This window comes from Fukomys damarensis, unplaced genomic scaffold (genome assembly GCF_012274545.1).
Source record: "Fukomys damarensis isolate Sample0158 unplaced genomic scaffold, DMR_v1.0_HiC HiC_scaffold_37, whole genome shotgun sequence".
Classification (NCBI taxonomy): domain Eukaryota; kingdom Metazoa; phylum Chordata; class Mammalia; order Rodentia; family Bathyergidae; genus Fukomys; species Fukomys damarensis.
In genome coordinates, this window is record NW_022900949.1 from 43,646,296 (window position 1) to 43,654,475 (window position 8,180).

Consider the following 8,180-nt stretch of genomic DNA (forward strand, 5'->3'; position numbering starts at 1 on the left):
TTTTTTTTTTTTTTTTTTTTTTTTTTGGTACTGGGGTTCAAACTTGGGTCCTCATGCTTGTGAGGCAGGTGGTGGGAACCACTAAACTAAACTCCCGGCCCCTGACTTTTTATTTCCTCTTAACTCATTTAACTCAGTAAATCTAAATAACTATGTACAGCCAGTGGCTACTATGTTGGTCAGCACAGCTCCAGGCTGTGGTCTGTCTCTGTGGCTTCAGGTAAGCCACTGAGCCTCTTGAATTCAGGGAGCCACAGAAGGTGTGGTGCCCAGTCCACTGTAGCTGTGGCAACTTTTTGCCCCTGTGCCCTGCTGCCCAGTTGAGGAGCAGGTGGAGACATTAGTCTAATCCTAGGGACTTGGGGCAAGACAGATGTCAGCCACTGGTCCTTGTCTAAACTCTTGGGGAGGGAAGATAGGGCCAGATGCTCTGGAGGCCAGAGGATAATGGGACTTTCCCCTCCTCCACAGAGCCTTGAATTGTAATGCACAGAACCAGCCTGGAAGCAGGCTGTCAGGAGTAAAGTAACAATTCTAATTTATTACAGTCACTGTACGCCAAGGCACATAAAGTCTTAACCACTCCAGGAGCAGTGCGGTATTATGCCCATTTTACTGATGAAGAAATGGAGGCACAGAGCTAGTAAGTGAGGCACCAGGATTAGAACTCATCTGTCTGCAAACCTGAACCTATAATCCTAATGCACCTAGGGAGACAGACTAAGAAGCCTGAACCAATTCAGGTCCTAGTGGAAATTAAGAAGGCTTCAAGAGTTGCCCTCCACAGCTGAGAGGGAAGCCAATTCTAGACAAAAGCAGCTAACCACACACTAGAATGTCCTTTGTCATCTCATTCTTTATCATAAACTGTCAAATAAATTTAGCATCTACCCCACAGCTCAGCAGTCTCTTTTTAATATCAAAATGACATTTTAATGATGGGCGAGCTAACTCAAGTAGGGATAATACCCAGGAAGATGTCCCAGTTTGTACTCTGGTGGTAGTATATCTTCCTCACTACCATCCATCAATTGAGAAGCAGAGCCATAAAGAGATCATTCAGTTGGTCCTTAAATAGGGCAAGTCTGCCAGGCCCAGACCCACAGGGGACCCTAAGGTTCAGTTTCTAGAATCCATGGAGGAACTGGTTTAAAATGTGGACTCTTGGACCTGCTATAAGTCTTATTCTATGGGTCGGGGTTGGGAATAGTTAGGAACCTGCATTTTTTTTTTTTAATTTGTACCAGGGATCGAACTCGGGTCCTTGCACTTTCAAGGCAGGTGGTGGAACCACTGAGCCAAATCCCCTGCCCAGGAACCTGCATTTTTATGGAGCCCCTGTTAAAATTCTGGTGTGGTAATCCTGGGGTCCCAGTAAGAAAGGACAGCCCAGCCTTGTTGTTGGGGAGCAAAGTCTCACCTGGCTATAATGGTCCGCTTAGGAACATAAGGCTACCCAAGTCCCAGCTCTGTGGTCTCATCTCAGGCCTCCTCTCCCCATCTTTAAAATAAGGGCACCCAGCTTCCCACAATGACGCTGATGAAATAATGGAGTTTTCTGCAGCAGAGACCAGAAGGTTCTGAGTCAGGAGGAAACTGGAATCGGGCTTGTCTTCCCCAACCCACTCTCCCCTGGCCCTGGCCTATCTTGGGGGTGACCCCTCTGGGCAACTGTAGGAAAGGAGGATCAGCTGGGGCTCTCCGACTGCCAGGTGTATAGAAGGTGTTTCTGGTCTCAGAAGACGGAGATAGTTGGGGACTTCTTAAAAGAAACACATCAAGGCCTTCTTTGTCTTCCCTTCCTCATCATGCCACACTGCCCCTCCGTGCTGCCCTTCCCATGAGTAAAGCTCAGGTCCACCTGAGGACCTTTGTTCTGACTGTCCCCTCTGCCTGGCCTGTTCACCCTCAGATCTTGCACTGCAGGTTTGTGGTCTTTCTGTCCTCTGTCTGAACATCACCTCAGAGCCACCTCCTCTGATCCCTGCCCAGCACTCTTACAAGTCTCCTTGTTTATATAATATTAGGTTTATCCTCTGTCCCTCCCTATGACTATCAACTCAATGAAGACAAAGACCATGTCCTGATAGCCACTCGCAGATGTTATGTACATCTCCCTGGTAAGACTTGTCTGACAAATCAGTCTCTGGAATCGATGGGCCCAAGGAGCACCAGGAAATCCCTCCTACCATCCACAGCAAGGCTTGGACGCAGGGAGGGCTAATTCCACAGGTGTATGTGGGATGCAGCTGTGTCCCCAGCTCTGTTCTGGAAGTCACAGACTTATAGAGTGGCAGGTACATACTAGTCCCTGTGCCAGGCTCAGCTGATGACTAACATCAAGTGTCTGCTCCAGTGAAGGCAGACAGGCAAAGGGCAACCAAGCATATCAGGCTTGGTGAATGCCCTCATAGGGTTCATGCTCAGCATGGTAAAGGAAAGGCCTTTGTTGGTAGGAGGAATGTTGCAGCAGAGCAGAGCAGCTCAGTGCTATAGCCAAGTGCTACAGCTCAGTGTTGCAGCCAAGTGCCACAAAGGCACAGCAGAGTTTTAGAGCTCAGTGTGGCAACTCTGGGTCACAGCTCTCATAATTTGAAGTCTCAAGAAACTGATGGTCAGTAGAAGAGGAGGAGAAAAAAACCCTTACTCTGCCAGCAAGCCCTGACAGCTTCAGAGAAGTCTGAGCACTCTACCGGAAACGAGAGCCTCCTTATATAGGGATCTACAGGGCAGGTGAGCATGCTCAGTGAAGCAGGGGGCAGAGTTACAGAACATTCTTCAGAGGGGGCAGAGCTTAAAAGAATATTCCTGAAAGATCACACAGTTCAAACAGTCACAAGCCATTTTGATACACTGGACTGAGGGCAGCCCAGAGCACACACTGATCAATTACAAAACATTCCTGAGAGGGGGCAGAGCTTAATAGAACCTTCATGTGAAGGGGCAGAGTTTAACAGAACATTTCTGAAAGGTCACACCATTCAAACAGCCACAAACCATTTTGATATATTGGGCAGGAGCCCAGCAGCACAAACTTACATTTCCAAAACAAAACATTCTGTGGAAAAAAAAATGGAGGCGAGGCAAAGGCCGATCTTATTGTATAGCATTTCTCTTTCAGGAACAACTCCTGGGGTGGGGGCATCTATGGAGGTTGTTGAAGGACAGATTGGTATTTCTTCCACAGAAACATGTGTACCTGGACCCTAGAAGGGAAGAATCCTGGATGGCAGAAATACACAGTTTCTCCAAGCTGAGGTAGGCAATGACTGGTATGGTCTCAGCTTAAGAATTGTGTTCTCTCAGCCCACCTGCAAAAGCGGGGGCCATAGTATTGATTATGGCCAAAGCAAGCGGTGAAGAGTTAACCCCAGCCCTGCTGGGTGACAAAGTCCTCCTGGCAGTGAGTCATTTCTGTGTACCAGGTAGATTCAACCCTAACAAGTCACTCACATGCTCAGGGCCACACAGCCACCTTAGGCAGTGGACAGAATCACCTCCTATACATCTGGGCTGAGCTCTAGCGAGAAGAGGGCTTGCCTCTGGTCCTGGAGGAGGAGAGTGGAGTCTTGGTTAGCTGTGGGTGATAATGCTTGTCAGCGTCCTTAGGGTTTGCCATCCGCTTCCTACATTAAAGCCCATTTGTGGCTCCCCATGCCCTCAGGTTTAGGCCAAATTCCCCATTGGCAACCTGCTCTGCTTCTCCACTCTCACCTTGTGTCCCACCCAGTTACGACCAGTCAGGCCATACTGACTCACCTTTGTACCTTGTCTGCATGCTACCTCCACCTGGGCAGCTCCTGGGTCAAACATCTCAGAAGAAATTCTGCTCCCTAACTTTGGTTCAGGTGTCCCCACCCCCATGACTGCCTCCCCTGTGAACCCCACAAAGCTCAGGCTGCTCAGACTCCCTCAGGCCAGATCCTCCTCTCCAGCTACAAGAGCTTTATCTTATTCTAGCTGAGGACCCATGTGTTCCTGGGGGGAAGAGTCCTGTCAGTTCCTTCTGTCCTGTCTTCATCATATGAAATGGGTAAAAGTGTGTGTGCAGGAGTGTGTACATGTGTCAGCATGTGTGGCCAAGATTGCACCCATATATCTGTGTCTCTGTGTGCAGGCACACATTTGTGTGACCGTGACTTTGTTTCAGGATGTGTGAATGTGTGTCTGTGGTGTCTCTGTGTGCGTTTGGGGGGTCTGTGTGGTTATGGCTGTGTCTGAACACCTATGTGTGGTTGTACTTGTCTGTGTAGGTGACTGTGGCCTAGTGAGACTGTGTATCTGAGATGGGGTTCCTCTGGAAGCCACTTTAGAGAAATGACTGAAGGAGCATTTGTTTATTTGGGAGGTGATTCTAGGAAACACTAGGAAGTGAAACAGGGAAGGGAAATCAGCAGTAGTGGGTATGTTTTTAAGCAAGTTATTACAGTGGGTAGCTAGGCCTAATCTCACCAGAGAGCTCTGGGGCATGGCACAGAACATGTCCAGGGCCATCCTGCCTGAGAAGTGAAGGAGTTGGGCTTATCCACACATTCACAGAAGATATGGTTGCCTGATGCATATGGAGCAAAGAAAGGCAAAAATATTAACAGGGGACCAGGCAGAGTATCAGTACAAGCTGCTACACTGTGCAATCACATTTAAGGGCATATGTCAGCACTCTGTCATGCCACACGGACACAGGAACTCCAGTGACCTTTCTGTGCAGTCTTCTGCTAGTTCAAGGAAAAGTCAGTACAAAATCAAAGAAGCTCTGGCCTTGGCTTCCCTCCCTTTCCACCTCTGTCCCTGACCAGGATGACTCAGAATCTGCCAAAGCACACTAGTCTGTACTTGATTTGACCAAATTGATTTGTACCCACTTTGGACAGAGGCAGTTCCTGCCCTCAGGCCAGGATAGAGACTGAAGTTCAAAATACAGCTGCAGGAAGATAAGGAGGGCCCTACTGTGAAAAAGTCACCAGGACCAAAACCTAGGCCTCCTCTGTCTCAACCTTGCAGCCCACAGGAGCCTAGGCAGTAGCTGAGGAGACCTAGAATGACATTTGGGGAGGGAGACTACCTTGTAGGCAGTGGCGTTGGTTGAGCTGGCGAGGAGCACAGTCCTCACTGTGGACACCTCGGTGAACAGGGCTGGAGGCCAAACTGTTAGGGGCAGTGTCACCAATCCACCGAGGGTTCTTTTTCTCAATGCAGATAGAAATCACAAATAGTCATAGGATGGCGCTGTTAGTGTTAACAGCCCTGAGCTTTGAATGCCAGCAGCTATATCTCTTAGTGTGAGCAGCCCTAATCACTAGTTGTGAGGGGATTAAAGAGGATAGGTAATGCAGAAGAGCTGGGGTGAGAAAGGGGGTTGTCAATTTATTGGCAGCTGCAGCCCTTTGAAGCTCTTCTGATGCCTGAAGATGGAGGCTCCCAGCAATTCTCTGCTGCTCTCCATGGTTCTCTGCTGCTAGCTGTCTTCAGTGACACAGCCCTTAGTGCCAGAGGTGTCATTAATGTTTAATGTACAAGCTCAGCCTGCTCTTAAGATAGAAATCATGAATAGAAAAAATAAGACATCCAAAAGGAGCTTTAGGGGAACGGTGCATGAACTGACCTGCTAAAGGCATGGGGAGGTTGCTTTTATCTAGGGGAAAAAGGCAGGCTTGCACACATGCAGTGTCCAACTTTCTGTTTATTCATCAACAGGGGAAAGGCTCATTGTACAACTGATTGAAGGTGGCTACAGGGGCAAAATCATCCAGAGGGGACACAGGGTGGAGTCATCTGGAATGGACCCACTACCCAAGCTGCTGAAGCCAAAGCAAATGTCTCCCGGAGTGGTCAGGGGTCATCTGATGTATGTGGCAGGCTAGGAGGTATTTGTGGAAGGCATAGAAAAATGAACAAATTAATTGAAAAGTACATAGGGGTGTGCCCTTCTCTCACCTCATCTAGAGGAGGTTTTTATATGAGTGGAGCTGAGTAGCCTATGAAAAACCCAAGGCTGAAGGTGATGTGTCTTGGGTGCCACATTCTCTTTGATTAGAGTGGTGGCCTGTTCTGTCTGAGCAAGGTTTAGGAATTCAGGAGCTTTGGGACAGGGCAGAGGACAAGGGACTAAGCAAATAGGAAAAGAGGGAATTGCCAGGTTTGACTGGCAGGCTCTGATGGCTACCAGGCAAGGGGAGTGGAGGAGGCTGTGGAGAAAGCATAAGAATCACTAGTGGGAGGAGACTAAAGAGGATAGGTAATGCTGAGGAGCTGGGGTAAGAAAGGGGGTCTGAAGTCTCCAGGAGGTGTCCTTCAATGCGGTGAAGGTCCTGGAAGGGGAGGGGGAGAGATACGAGCTTGGGCTGGGAGACTGGACGAGCAGCAAGAGAAAAGGCTCCCAGTCACAGAAATGTTGCGAAAGCAAAGACAAAGATGTGGAAAGAACATGAGGCCAGCGTCAGGCTATGGGAATCAGAATTCCCAAACCAATAGTTGGGAGTGGCATCAAGGCAGAGGCTGCTGTGGCGTGTAGAGGGATGGTGAGGGGCATCCCTGCAACCTGCTGGTGCAGGCAAGGAGAGAGACAGGGCTGGAGCTTGGAGGTCAGAGGAGTCATTAGGCATTAGCAGTGAAGGGATAGGTTCTCCCCTGGCGATGGGGCATGGCTCTGTAGAGAGTCAGGGGTTGGGAACAAGAAAGGAGACAGGCCAAGGGGGACAGTCTCTCTATTGGGGAAAGACTGAGCTCACAGGCTAGAGTTATGCAAACTGGGCTCCAATCCCAGATACAGCACCAGTGTACTGAACAACTGTGGGCCACAGCATAGGCTCTCTGGGCCTTAGTTGCCTCTTGTAAGATGCAGACCCTAACAGAAGCCAGGTGTATCCTTTCCCATGGCAACTGTAGCAAGGGACCACAAACTGGGGTGGCTCAGAATGAAATGCTTCATTTCACAGCTCTGGAAACCAGCTCTGGTGTTGGCCAGCCACTCTCAAAAGAATGCCGTCTTGTCTCTTTCAGCTTTTTGTAGCCCTATTAACTCCACATTTGTAGCAGTATGGTTCCAATCTGCTTCTTTCTTCTTATGGTTATATTCTCTCTGTGTCACTCTCCTTAAGAGCATATAGTCATGGGATAAGAACCCACCCTAATATAGTACGAATTTTTTTGAGACGGTCTTGATATGTAGTTCAGCCTAGCAATGAACTCAGTATGTAGCCCAGGCTGGCCTCAAACTCACAGTGATCCTCCGACCTTAGCCTCCTGAATCTATTTTAGCTTGATGATATCTATGAATTCCCTATTTCCAAATCAGGTAACATTCATAAGTCCTGGGTGTCAGAATTTGAATGTGTCTTTTGTGGGACACACCCTAGAGCGTAGGGATGCTGTAAGGCCTGGCACAGAGTAAGCTCTTCATAAATGGTAACTTGAACAAGAAGGGCAGGTGAGAGAGGCTGAGAGAGCTGAGGCTGGCAGATTCTTTCGCCATATACCACATATCACACCTGCACACACGTACAGATATACCTGCTCAGGAAGTAAGTTACACCCAAGATTGTTGGCACAGGTGACGCAGGGCCTGAAGGCCACTTATCTGGCATGGCCAGACTCAGGGTGAAATATCAGCTTCCTGGGTGGAAGGGCTGCCAAAGCCAAAGTTTTGTGTAGCAAAAAAATCCTAAGAATCTTAAGCAAGGTCACCACTGACATCATGTTCACAGATAGCCCCTGCCCCCATGCCCAAGGCTACTCAAACCCACAGTGCTGGCATGATGCGAGACAGCTATGGAGCGCTGCCAGCCCTCCTGTCCCTTGGGGACAAGAATCAGAACTCAGAATCAGACAGTGGTGAGAACCCTGATGGTGATTATGGGCAGTAAGACAGACAACGGAGAAGGTCAGAGGATTTTATCATTTCCCGCATCCCTCCCCATGACTCCTACAGATCTGGCAGTTAGAGTGACCCACCGGGGTCACTCCAAGTCCTGACCAGGACCAGTGGAGGATGGGTTAGGAAGGACAGACCTGATCTTGGTTCTGGCCCAACTTGGAACCTCCTGGGTTCCTTTTTTTCTCCCTCACTGCAGTCTTAGGAATCAAACTCAGGGCTTCACAAATCCTAGACAAGGGTTCTGCCACTACACTCTAACTCCACTCCTTTTTTTAAAAACCTTTTTTTTTTTTTTTTTTTTTTTTTG

At 48.7% G+C, this 8,180-nt stretch overlaps 1 protein-coding gene across 1 annotated transcript in view; it reads right to left on the reverse strand.

Annotated features, from left to right (window-relative positions):
• Poc1a (POC1 centriolar protein A) overlaps positions 1 to 8,180 on the reverse strand; it is a 106,559-nt gene that overhangs the window by 85,098 nt on the left and 13,281 nt on the right. The gene's annotated exons all lie outside the window — the stretch shown is intronic.